Source organism: Caloenas nicobarica, chromosome 6 (assembly GCF_036013445.1).
Source record: "Caloenas nicobarica isolate bCalNic1 chromosome 6, bCalNic1.hap1, whole genome shotgun sequence".
Classification (NCBI taxonomy): Eukaryota; Metazoa; Chordata; class Aves; order Columbiformes; family Columbidae; genus Caloenas; species Caloenas nicobarica.
In genome coordinates, this window is record NC_088250.1 from 42,437,716 (window position 1) to 42,451,724 (window position 14,009).

Consider the following 14,009-nt stretch of genomic DNA (forward strand, 5'->3'; position numbering starts at 1 on the left):
TGAAGCAAAACGTGCCACAGTAATCGAAGTATTTGCTTTATTATCCCCTCTAAAACATCTGTTCCCATGGAAAGACAAGGAGAAACTAAGCCAGACAGTTCAGTCACTGGCTGCTGGTTCTTGGGTTCTGCTTCCGTTCCCTTAGCAACTGATGTGGCATCAGGAAAAACAAATCCAATAAACAGGATAAACAACAGCTGGGGGTGGAAGTGCTGTTTCACACACACAAAAAAGTGACCTCTGTACTCCAAAATGCTACTAAACATAAATGACAACATTAGAGGCCCTGTGCTAGAAGCCAAAAAGCAGTCTGCAAAAATAACCACAGCAGTATGATCCGAAGCATCCAACTCTGCATTTATAAAAGAATCTGCACAACAAAGAACTCTTCATCATCCAGCAAAATGGCCTATGTAAGAACACACACATATACTGCCATACACGTAGTTGTCATTTATTTGCTCATGCATATCTGGCACCAAAATAAATGAGCTTGTCCCAGGCTTATTTTAGAAGAGAAACGGCTTCTGGTTTCACTCTCCTTTTATTTATTTCTCTCCCTGAGCGGCTCAGCTGCATTGCCAGAAGCAGCAGATTAAATCCCAAGCACTCTCAGCAAGTCCCACCCAGTCATAGTTATACTTGGTCACTGTCTCCAGAGGAAACAGAATGAGGCTGCTGATGGGACAAAACTTTAATCACGTCTCTGAAGTAAAATATGGCAAAATAGAAGGGATTCCCTTGGTTTACGCACTGGTCTTTAACTCTGCCGTTCCCTGGGCAGTTGTTCCTTCTGAACGCTTTCCTCTTTTGATCCTGGAACTTCTAGTCTGTTTTTCACTCTGCTGAAACTTGACAATCAGTTACAGCCTACAACCTATGAGGATATTATTTTTGCCCCCATTTTTCCAGCTGACTTGAGCTAGGATGACATAAACCAATATATATTTAACATAAGCAACGCTACAGCAGTTAGTTCAAGACTGTTTCTTAAATAGGGAAAACATCCACAACAGGACTAAGGGCTAGGTACGGAAGGGACTACCTTCAACCCTCCCCTTCCAATTTTGACAATATTTGAGATCCAGACTATTTTAGAAATGTATGAGCCTCATCTTATCAGCTATGGTGTCAGGAGAATTTATTCAAGAAGCAGAATGAAAATATCCTTTTCCCAAAACTAATTTTCTAGAGCTGGAGAGCAGGTAAAGAAACTTAAACAGCAGGGGTGGAATAACGACTGAGTTTACAGTTATCACAGGTGATATACCTGAAGACGAAATATACACACGGGGACAGAGAAGGAAAGGATATGGGAAAAATCTGTAAGGTTGAAGTTACAGTACATAAAATTATTCTCTATTACACTACGTTAATGGAAGAACGCACATTAACAAACTGTGCAAAAAGAGCACAGTATGGAACCAAGAATGAAGAGTAGGATAATCAGTGACGACTGCAAAAACTGTGGTGAACAATCACAACCTAAAGATGATTACCTTTCAATCCCTCACATAAAAACATGACAAAACCTCTATATTCATGTAAATATTAGAAGAAATTTTGTATTTTTTGCATCTTTATTATTCCATCTATACAAATTATCAAAGACACAAAACATCAAAATTAACAAAACCAAAATGAACTAATTCAGAATAAAGGTCCATCTACACAAGCAATGAACATTTTGAGAAAGAATAAAGGTACATACCTTTCTCTCAGCAATCAGAAGTATGAAGATGTAACAAACCTAGCACTGCATTTCAATCACCATGTTCAGCAGCCATAATAAACCCATCTTCCATTAATACATCTCATCATTCTAAGTGTGTTGTAATTTTCCTCTCCAGAGCATCCACAATTTAACTCAGCACCAAGTGAAAAGCACTACTTACTGTTTTATGTTAACAAACTACTGGGTTATTTTAGTTCCAATATTACATTTCAGTCATATCTGAAATGCCAAAAAAATTGTTTTCTCTTTACTTTACTATTCCAAGCGTGACTTTGTAGCACTTGGTCATAGTCTAAGCTGAAGATTTCAATATACTTTCATCTCATATGGAAAGTGTTCCAAAACTGACGATTCTTTATTTGCTTTTTATTCCACTTGACAGTGGTGACCTGAATTAATAACATAGTATCCTATATGTTTTCTGTTTTGTCCTTTTCTTTTCCTCTGCCAGTAATGTGTCAACCTTGCACTGTGACTGCTGCTGCTGTGACTCCAGCATTTCCATCTAATGGCAGGTAATTAATTTAGAACCCATCACTGCGTGTTTACTCATGTTCTTCTCCCTGCTCCCCTCTTCTCCATGTGCGTTTCTTCAAATTCATCAGATTAATTTCATGCAGCCACTTCAGTTTCCTGAGACGCCTCCAGTTCGGTTTGATCTTTTCATAAACACAGTGGTTTTTCCACCATGGTTAAACTTTTTTTTGTTAACACATAAACTCAGCCTGTACCCTATAAGGTCCTTTCAAATCACATCCTAATAAGAAAAATATCTTGCCTTGCAAATGACCCATCAAAAATCTGACATCATTCATGGTAAAAAGGTCTTAACCAGTGTGATGTCTTAACTTTTAATCTGCATGTCCCTACTGCTTTTTGAGAAAATTTAATAAGTTAGAATTTCAGTAAACCAAAATATACAAAGCATTTAGTGAATTCATTCTGAAAGTGAAATTGTCTTACAAAATTGGGTATATACATGAAGAAATCTGATGCCCCTTTGCCTACTTCATGCAACATTTTAGAGTCAGTTTTGCATTTTCCTGTCCATAAACACTAATCCTAACGTTCAATAAACAAGTAATATCTTAATTTTTATTATGATACTGCCATGGGACAGGTTACAGCCAATGAGCTCAGGGCTACAGACCAAACCACCATTGACTGCGAAAGAAATAACTGTCCTTTTGAGAAACTGAAGGCCCATTATGCCCTTTTTTCAGGGAAACAGTTTAGGTTTGAACAGTTTTGACATGAAAAGTGGGCATTAACTGATTCTGTGAATGTCAGACCACAACAGCTAGTGAGACAGGCAAACATTCTTCTGAAGCAACCCTGAAAAACCTGCGTGTTCGAGTGTTTGCCGCTGCTTTCCACAATCAGCAGTTCTCGCTAAACTACGTGTTACAACTTGCAGCGATCTTTTTGGCCAAGAATACAGGTTTACTACTTCTGGATCACATTCTCTGTCATGGGTCTCCACCAGAAGTGAGCATATGACTTTTTTCTAAAAAATTTGAAGTGACTATTATAAAGAAACAGATTTGAAATTTGGCACTCAAACAGCTCTTTAAATTTTAAACAAACTTTTGCTGAAAACTGCAAATGATTTATTGATGCATGAACCACTAAAATTAAACATGGAAACGGACACTTGTAAGGGGCTGCTGAACTAAAGATTAAGATTCTGCGTATAAACAGAACATAACAAAATCAACACAAAGATCCGTACACATCACCTAACCATCCTAGCACTCAAATTATCTCTATTATTGCCTGTGCTGCTGGAAGCAACAGGGACAACAAACTGCGAAGAATGAACCCTTCCCTCAGTCCAGGTTTCATAAAATTAACAGAATGCAGGCCAGTTCTGTTGAGGTCAATATATGAGGCAAAAAGAGTAACTCAGCTTTACCAAGCGTGTTAGAGATCCCACTTACCTGCATTTCAAATGTCTCCTACAACACATAACACAGATCATTCCATAAGATGATTGCTCATGTATTTATTTTAAGCACTTCACAAGATACCAAAACTACAATTGTATAATTTAAGCATTTAGAGGCAAAGAAATTTAAAAAGTGATTGTCCTCCCTATACCCCTGGTTTACTATAAGGCCTTTGCACTATGAACAGATCTCTCAAAATACATAATTAATTTCCATGACGGCAAAAAGACTGCAGGCTACATTTAAAGGACACTCTGTATAAACCACTTCTATCAATACAATAAACTTTGCAATATGCTGTATATCCATAACGTGATTGTTAACACTGAAAATTTACTGGTATCTGCAAGAGTGGAAAGATCATAAATTTACCTCAGTGATAATCAAAACCAGCTTGACATACAAAAAAACGTATCTCAAAGAACAGGAGAGTATTCCAAGCTGCTCTGTATCTTTATCACATACAAATAAAAGCGAAATTATCTGCATAATCTGTTCCTTCTAGTTCCTAACATCGGGAGAAAAAAGGGCATTTTATAACTGTTTGCACTCACGAGTGCACTTAACATTACTTTTACCCTCAAACAAGCAAGAGCGAGCTCCTCCCTTCCCTCCCCGCGTGCCCTTTCCCTGTTCCTTTGCACGATGAACACCCTCCTGCAGTCATACAGAAGCTGCTTCACAACCGACCCTCTGGACAAGGCTCAGCTACCGAATCGATACTTCCCACTCCATTCAAAAATGTGTTTGGTTCAGTGAAGACCATTTGCTATACATTTAAGCCTTAGCGGGAGAAAACAGGGTTTGAAAAACACTTCTAGAAAAGAAAAAAATATGACAACTGCAGAAAAATAGTGCTAATATCATCGTTAAATGCCTAAACATGACGGACTTTCAGTAACAGCTTGTCGTCATTTTAGGAATTTACTCTTTCCTTAAGCCTTTTTTCCTTTTCTAAAATTTGCTAATTTGCTTCTCCAAATGCTCTTACATGAAATAAGCAGCAAGTAAACTACACAAACTCTCTAATATTATTTTTATTTGGTAACTCCTGGCAAGTTTTAAAAAAAAAAAAAACAAACACAAAAAACCCCCACAAACAAAAAAACCAACAACCACCCACACTTGCCCAGTGGAAGCCCTCTAGCACGCCATCCAAAGACTCCCATCAGGGACAGCCCTGCCTTGTGTCCAAACATCCACCCACTCTGCTTAAGCTCTACCCTCCAAGCCTTTCCCCAATATACTCAAGGTATAACTAAATCCAAGGGCTTTCTCTACAAAATTGCCAGGAAAAGAAAGAGAGAAATGTATTACTGTGGGGGTTTTTTCCAATAATCTACACCCTTTTGTTGTCTTTTATCAAGACTTTGGATCTCAGACTTTGTTTGGGACAACAGCTTTTGCACATGGTCCATTGGACACCACTGCTGTTCTCCGACTATTCCCATTCAGTGTCTCAAGGGGAGGGAAGACGGGGTGGGGGCGGGAAAAACATCCATTTACTTCTTTGGAGTCCCACTTAAGGTAACCTCTCTGAAAGAGCCAAAACGGGACTCTGGACTGTTTCTACTATCAGACTTGGGAGGCAAAGCACCAAGCGCCAGCGCAGCGGCTGCTGCGGGACGGGCGCGTGCAGGCTGGTGCGACCAGAGCTGCTCTGCCTCTCACAGCCGCAGCCCCAGCTCTTCTCTCTGCATCCAGCACGCCCATCGACAGGCAAAGGCAGCAGTGAGGTGCTTGTGGGGAACTACAAGGATAAAAAATGATCAGAGCTGCAATGGAAAAAACACTGGTTTGCATTTCTTGCTGTTCAGCCTCTTTTAAATTGCTGTGACTACTTAGAAAAGACCACAGCTGTAGGGAGTGATAATATTTTAGTAAATCAACTGATACAGCTTGAAAAACTCGACCCTCACTCAGGCATGTATGCCTGATATTCTTAACTCACTAACACAGTAAGGAACCTTCCTTAACAGCTCCATCTTCCTGGATCCATTCATACGGAGTAAAAATTTATTTGACACCTTTCCTTCGCAATACTTTCTATTTACGTGCCAGATTATGAAGTAATAACTTATACTGGCTCAAAAGATGTGTAAGACTGGGAATTTTGGTATCGTTCTCCTTTTAGAAGCTCCAGTCACTAGAGGAAGCAAAGATATTGAAAAGTTGTCAAACTAAGTGTATAAACTAGTGGAAATGCTTTGCTTTACATCTAAGCTGGAAAAGCAAAACTGAAAAAGAGAGGGGGAGAAGGGGAATCAACTTTACTAACACAGCTTAGAAATAATGCTTAGTAATACATATGTCTGTTTTTTTCTCATTATAATGACAGATAAGCTTACCCATGTAGGAGTAGAGTCATTTCTAATACCTCCATCATTTTTTCCATGTGATACTGAGCAAGACTCTGCTTACTACTATTTTACTACACCATCATTTTGTGTAACATAATCACATTTTATACTTCTGGGTTTTCCTTCAAAAATACTGGGCATACAATGCATGAATACCACAAATCTCAGCAGCTAAAGTTTTAGCAAGGTAACCTTGGGTAAATCATAGAATCGTAGAATCTAAAACAGATTTCTTATTCAAAATAACAAAAGCTACCAAAGGACTACAAAGGTTGGCTGATGTTACTTTCTCAGGCTGCTTTACATAACAAAATCTTGTATTTAAGATCTGTGCCACTGCCCACCCTTCCACTTTGTTTCTTCAAAGCTCACAGTTTATGATTTTATTCAGCATTTAGTTAAAAATAAATATTTAATACTGAGGCTGTTCTATGATGCAAGCACAGCTAAAATGAAAGGCCTGTGTGGCTGCACTGACCAGATTTCAAATGCAGGTAGATCAATAAAGAAAAGCTCAAGCGCAGCCTCCATGTGTGAGCAGAATGGTTTGTAATCGCTTGCAAACGACTATGTGCTCCCTGTACCCAGCTGTTCTTAAATTATGAATATGCAACCAATTCATGTTAAAGCCAAATCCCAGCACTATTTCTACAGGGAAATCCCAGTAGTTTTTGCTTGTTCTACATGTTAGTTCTGTTAAGGATACAAATAGCAGTAAGCTTCAGAACAAATAGGACCAAACTATCAGCATTTCATGCACTAAGTCCATTATCGCAGCAGGGGTTGTCAATCTCCAGATCCTTCCTGCAACAACTCAGGTAATACAATAATGACCTGCCAGCCACAAAATAAAAATAAAAATAGAATTTAAAAAGAAAATCTCCCCAGCACACAGGAAAGCCCTTTTTGGCTTCAGCCAATCAGGCGGTCAGCCCTGATCTGCTGGAGAGCTTGCATCAAGCTTCAAACACTTAAAAACATCCATCAAAATCAAAGACAGGACATTGAATTATACAGTATTAACCTCCAGGGTTTGCATACAAAGACCTTAGATTTATTTATGTCCTAGTACATTAAGAGCTTCAGTACACTGTTCTTTACACCACACTGGCTGCCAACGTGATGAACCTTTCTACCCTCAGCAGGAGTACAGTGTCTTTGATTAATGAGGGCACGCTTGTGGAAAAGTGTAACAACAGAAAATGGGACAAAATCCACACAATTATGTCCCTGCGCATCTGATAGACCGCTGCAATATGTTTGTCAAACTGGTTTTCTTTTGTACAAGAAAAGACTGAGGGCTGAGAAGAAGGTTGTGGGGTTATTTTGTTGATTATATTTGGATACCGCACACCGCTGTTCTAAAGAAAGTATCTGACAAAATGCAATGCATTGTTTATTAAAGAATCTTTCGGCATTAAAAAATATGAATTCATTAATACAAATCAATTAATAAATATGGTCACAATCCAAAAACCTTAGCTATGTATTCAAAGTGAAGGAAAAATACTCCCTAGAAGATTTCAAAGTTTTTGCTTGTCATCTCACAGTCTCATGACTGAGATTCAAGCTCAAGGACAGCTGGGCTGCCTTTATATCACCATATTTAATAAATATCCTAAAGAAAATCTAGCATATACTTCCTGCAATCTGCAAGAAAACACTAGTAGGGTTCTCCATTATTCAAAAATTACAATTCTTCATTATCCCTCTCAACAATTCCAGAGCAGTTTTGTGTGAGGCTCCAAAAAGTATACATTATCTGACAGTCACTGCATTATTTCTAAACCTACCATCTTTTCCAAGGTTTTATACTGCAAACATTACCTGAGATGAAGTCTGTGTACGCAGCAGCCCCACTGATTCAATGGGACCATTACTAACATAAACAGTCCAGGAGGTGGACCAATTTTTCAGATGGTGCCTTTACACTTCTAGTAGTTTGAATTTTCAGGTTTTGTGTGATTCCTCCCTCAGGGACTAGAAAAATCTCTGCAATCTCTTTTTGCAAACTACCAAGGCTTAACCCATTCAGCTCTTTACAATGCCTGACCCACATCACATGAAAAGAGTCTGATGTCCTTTGCACACAGAGAACAAGACACTCAGGGGCCCTGGTGGGTGTGAGCAGGGAGGCAATGGCAATAGGCATCGCCCTTCCCAGAGACGGACAGGGACCCCGACCAGCCCGGCACAGCTTTTGGTGTAAGACCCAGCTTTCAGAGACCATGTCTGAGAGATCAGTCTGTCGCTAGGTAAGGTTTAAAAACATATACTTCCTTTCATATTTTCCCCATCGATCTGAAAAACATTCACATAAAAAGAGAATGTTGTCAAATGTTTAAATTAATTCTGTTAAACTAAACAGAGAAACCACTGTATCCTCCTTTCCTTGTTGCTACACTACAGAAATGAAACGCACAGACCCTCACTCTCAGGGTGCCTTTCACCCGGTGGCCTCATTCGATGCTAACACTGCAATAAAATAAAACACCATTTCTCTTCCTTCCCCCAAAAAAAGAAAAAAAATTGAAATGACACTGTAAAATTACTGAGGTTTTTTGTTTATTTCCATTTAAATCTCAAAGGAACTTCTGGATAAAACTTTCAAAAGTCCATTGATCTTTTTTCTTTTTAAGGACTGGCGCAGCACCATGGCAGCATGTAACTGTAAATTTAAGGGCAATAAAGAGATAAAAGAATAAGCAAGAACTTAACACAGCTGGTATGTGAAACTGTGCTAATTGGATTAAATGTTCCACATTTTTTTAAACTTAAAATTTCATTATTAGGAAACAAAGTTACAGAAAAATACTGCATCTTGCTTGGCCCTTCTGCAGACACTGGATGAAAACATGGTCCAAATTTCTCCTAAGGACTCTGTGCCCTCAACTCACCCACTCGGGTGGCATCGCTGCACAGTAACAACCACATCCACGGGGCCCTGCGGACTCAGGGCAGGGCAGGCGCCTCTTCCTCCCGCCTCATCCACCAGTTTTTGGTGATGTTGGTAAGACTAAATCCTTCTGTGCAGTGTCCTCATCTGTGTAACAGTGAAACTAATACAGTCTCACCTTCTTAAAAAAAAAAAACGCTACGAAACAGAAATAAAAACAATGTGAACATATTTTCCTTATCCAAATCTTCTGGTGACTCCTTGTTGATTTGTTTGTTGCTTTTTTCTTGCTCCTTTTTTTTTTTTTTTTAATAAGTAGGCAGAAATTGGGGAGTGGGGTGGGGGAAGATCTATTTTCTCTATTCTCACTAATGCAGCCTCCTTGTTTCTGTTCCTCATCAGTAACGAGCAAGCAGGGAAGAACTACAAGCCTCTGCCGCTCGCTTAAAACAAAGATACACTTTCATTCTACCATTACACAGAAAGAATACAATAAAACTAGTTTTAAAGTTAAAATGTAGCAGCATAACCAAAATTTTTTAAAAAGCATAAACATCAGTCACAAAGAAGACATCTCATCTCCTCCTTTGATGCAGTGGGGAAGATCATCTGTACCTAAAGTTTAAATTCTGCATAGTGTTATGCTCACCACAAACTGCCAATTTCTTTCTTTCTGTTGACTGACACATAGTCACTACATGTTCAGGATGTTGTGAACTAGCAAACAATCACAAAAACCATTGCTGTCCTTGACACCTGTGTCAGTGTTTCTTCTGACGCCAATTTACCACACCAAACTAGTTAATAATGTGGTACGACATAATTTACTGAATGTACTGTAGTGAAACAAAATTAACTCAAAAGCTGAAGCACACTTGGAAGAAAATTGGAAGACTTTGCAAATCTTTGTTGGGCCATATTAGCTAAGCGACGAAAACACTCTAAGAGTACCACTCTTCTGCAATCTTCTATTAGAATAAAGTTATAAAGTCATCTGTTTAAACAAACCGACCAACCAACTGCTATTTGGTTTTATTTAAAGACACCTGTAGTAGGGACTGGGGGGTGGAAATCCCAGTGAAGCAATTTGCAGTGTCAATGCCCTTACTGGGGGGCAGGAGGTCAGCAAATTGTATTTTTGGTAGTGTTAAATCTGCCTTCGAACAGCTAAAATCTCCTCATCCCACAGCTGCCATTAGAAGAACATCATAAAACTAAAAGCAGCCAGGCACTAATGCCCACCTTCCCTGATTTAGGAGATGAGCCAGAGAGCGCAAACTTCCCTTTCTTTGCAACTGTGATGTTCCACATCTTGTGCACACAGAAAAGTAGCAACAAAGCCCTGAACAACTGCAGTTCAAGCTGGGAGCGCCTGTTCTGCTCCAATTCAATGACAGCACTAACTCCTCAGCAGCTCCGGGAACCAGCAGCTGCCAGCCCTGCTCGCAGGAGCGGGTCTGCACTCCCACCAGCAACTGCAACACATCGGGATGGTTTGCAAAACATCTGCGCCTTCACGCTGCAGTTCTACAATAAACATGCAAACAAAGAAAATGAGAAAAAGCAACAGCACCTAAACAGAAAGACTTCCATTACTTTCTTATTTGCATTTTCAGTGTCTCCCAAAAAAGACGAACAATTCAGTCTCCAAGCACTCCTTATTGTAAGGTCAGTATAAAGACTAAACAAACATACTGCAATGCTCAACCAGTGCTTATTCTCTCCATAATATAAAAACATTGTTAATTTATCTGTTGAAAGTACAAAGCATCTTACTACGTGTTCAAAAAAATGAACTATTTCCCATCAAAAGGTATAAAGCACGCATTTAGTTATCTTTCCCCTAACACTATTCAAATAATTTTACAATGTTATTGACAACCTACAATAATCGACAAGAACAGATCTTAAAAACAATGACTTTCTGTTGGAACACTGACTTGTAAGGAACTTAACATAGTGGTATTTAGTTAAAAAAAAATAGGATGAGAAATACCAGTACCAAAATTGTCAATATACATTAGTCAAAAAACATTATTTTGTGCCATTCGGAACAGACTTTGGGTCAATAATGAAAAGGGAACATTTCCTGATCTTCGGAAGAAATATTTTTTACTCTCCAGATACTTCCATTTGTTAAGAACTTCATTACAACCTGATACTAATACTCCATTGCATACAAAGAATTGGTACCATCTATGATTAAACGAATGTCCTCTGCACGAAATTAGCAGAAAATTTCAAATAAATCCCTTAAAAACTCCTCATGCTTCCTCTATACACACTACAAAAATTACCATGGCTATTGTTTTCTTTATATTACATAGTTTATTGATTTTGCAGCATTGTGACAAACACGCGTACGCAGTTTATCACAGGTATGAGATGTCAAGTACACTATCATTTTCTGAAACTACTTATCCTGTGTTGTTCACCATTTATACTCTGTCAAATCTTCTAGACCTTTGTTGCACGTATAGTTCAGAACCATCTGTTGTACATAGTTTTAGCTACTTAAACATTTTCATCTACCAAATATTCACATAGCCGGCAAATACTCAATTCAACTACTCTTTATGATGTATTAAAAAAAAAAACAACAACAAAACAACAACCACCACACAACACACACATAGTCCTCGAGGTATCTGACATTTGTTCCAATGTTACCTTAAGGACACTTTGGGTACATCATTCAATATTGAAAAAAAAAGTCTTGATGTACTAACAGCTATTCCTATTACTTTCTACATTAAATGCTGTCAATGTTTTTCCCAACCCTGAAGACAGAGAAAATGCAAATTAAATACAGGCAGTTTCACGTTCATGTGTCTGTAAATATGCAAGTAAGACAAGTACAGGAAAAATAATGGAAAACCAGAACTTCACTTACACTAATTATTCCTTATCCAGTACCCCATGTGTCACCAAGTCATATCACATGACCAGAAAAACTTTTATGAGATTTCAAAAGAAAAATATTAGTGCAATTGAGAAGTAAATTAACAGAACAGTGTCTTTTATTGGTTCCCTTTTCACAAAAGCTGACATGAAGCTCATAGCCACAGGTACAGGGGTTTGGGTTTTGGGGGATGTTTTGGGTGGGGGATTTTTGTTGGTTGGTTGGTTGGTTGTTTTTAATGAGTTTAGCATAGTAACTGTGTTTTGTCACCCGTATAATACAGTATCTGGAACACAACCCAAACTACATGCAATATTTATACAGATACTTTCCAAGTGGAACCTTTTAACATGTTCCTCATCCCAAGTAGAAACTGTTTATTCCTCAGGGAAGATTGTGCATTAAGTGTTTCATGTAAGCTTCACAACAGATTGCTACCTTCTGTAAGCAAAAATAATGCAAATCTCCAGAGGATTTGTTATTTAACATAAGAACTTCAGAATGTTTGATTTTTTTTTTAAGTGCGCATTAGTTATTAAACGGACAGGACAAAAAAAAAAAAAAAAAAAAAAAAGCCAGGGGAGAGTGGAGAGTAACTCCGAAGCAGAGTTATTTCTCTCCCTGTTACAAAACCAGACACCAGATAAAGCAGCATATTCTACACATCCCCTGTAGTCCCAAGCAGGAACCCTCCTCTTCAGGGTTTGCGACAGTTCGATGAGGAATTCCGGGGAAAGCACACTCTGGGAAAATTCCCCTTAAACTTTACATGACGTCACCATCTGTCCCTGTAACATTTCCTAAACTTTGAGTCTCATCCAAGAGGACTTTCAGGATTTCCACTCACTCCCTCCTAAAAGGCACGGACAGACTTGGGAATAAAAATTTGCCCAAGATGGCGAAAGGCTCGTTGTTTAGAGGGCAGAAAAATGGAGGATATTGTAATATACACAAAGGGATAAATTTCAACAACTCGGCCACGGGCTGCAGCTGGCTGTTCCTCGGCACAAGGAAGCGACACGCACAAAAGATAAAGGCGAGGGGCCCGGAGGACCCAGGTGCTGCCGGCCCGCACCGCCTGCGCGCCCCGCGCAGCGAGCGGCCCCTGCGCGCCCGCGCACACAGCGCGCAGGAGCGCGCGGGCCGGGCCGCCCGGCGGGGGGGCCGCGCTCCCGCCCGCTGCCCGCGGCCCTGCCCAGCGGCCGCTCCGCGCGGCCCCGCCGAGCGGCCCCCGCCGCTCCGCGCCCCGGCCCGGCCTGACGGCTTCAGCCGGCGGGCAGCGCCGGCCGGGAGAGCGGGGCGGCTCCGCAGCGCCGAGCGGGGCGCGGGCGAGGGGCGGAGGGCCGGCCGGGGGGGCCCCTGCACACAAAAGAGCCGCCGCGGAGCCTGCGGGCCACCGCCGGCAGCCACGGGCCGGCGCCGCCCGGCCCCCGGACGGGCTCGCTGCCACGAGTGAAGTTTAAAACCGATCGGGACCCCGCCATCCCGCCTGGAGACACCCGGCCCGGCCGCCCGGGACTCGCCGCCCCGCGGCCGCAGCCGTGCCCGGCGGGGCCCTGGCGGGACCCGCAGTGGCGCCCGGGGCCGCGGCCGGCCCTGGACAACAAAGGCGGCGCGCAGCGGCGGCCGAGCGGGCAGCCCGGCTCCCGGGAACCAGCGCGGCAGCCGCGGCAACGCTCCGGCAGCCCGCCCCGAGGAACGATTCCGCCCGCCCCCCGTGGAGCGGCAGCGGCACTCACCTCGCAGCGGGGCCGGGGCCGCAGGGTCTGCGGGGCTGCAAGGCCGCGGGTGCGGGGCGGCCCTGCCCGGCGCTCTCCAGCGCCCAACGCAGCCGGGGGGGGGGCGAGTGCGCGCGGGTGCGTGTGCGCGCGGCGGGCGCTGCGCTCCGCCCCGCTCCGTTCCGTTCCGCCCCGTTCCGCCCCGCTCCGCTCCGCCCCGCCCCGCTCCGTTCCGCCCCGCTCCGCCCCGTTCCGCCCCGCTCCGCCCCGCTCCGCCCCGCTCCGTTCCGCCCCGCTCCGTTCCGCCCCGCTCCGCCCCGCCCCGCTCCGTTCCGCCCCGCTCCGTTCCGCCCCGCTCCGCCCCGTTCCGCCCCGCTCCGTTCCGCCCCGCCCCGCCCCGCTCCGCTCCGCCCCGCTCCGTTCCGCCCCGCTCCGTTCCGCCCCGCTCC

General features: G+C 42.3%; 1 protein-coding gene across 8 annotated transcripts in view; it reads right to left on the reverse strand.

Moving 5' to 3' along the window:
- The window catches only part of BAZ2B (bromodomain adjacent to zinc finger domain 2B), a 113,605-nt gene extending 99,926 nt beyond the window's left edge, over nt 1-13,679 (reverse strand). For 7 of the 8 annotated variants that reach the window (XM_065637352.1, XM_065637357.1, XM_065637353.1 and 4 more), the window contains exon 1: nt 13,582-13,679. The gene's annotated coding sequence lies outside the window, so the exon portion shown is untranslated. The remainder of the gene's footprint in view (nt 1-13,581) is intronic. The other variant, XM_065637350.1, reaches the window with a different exon arrangement.
- Between the last annotated feature and the right edge of the window lie 330 nt (nt 13,680-14,009).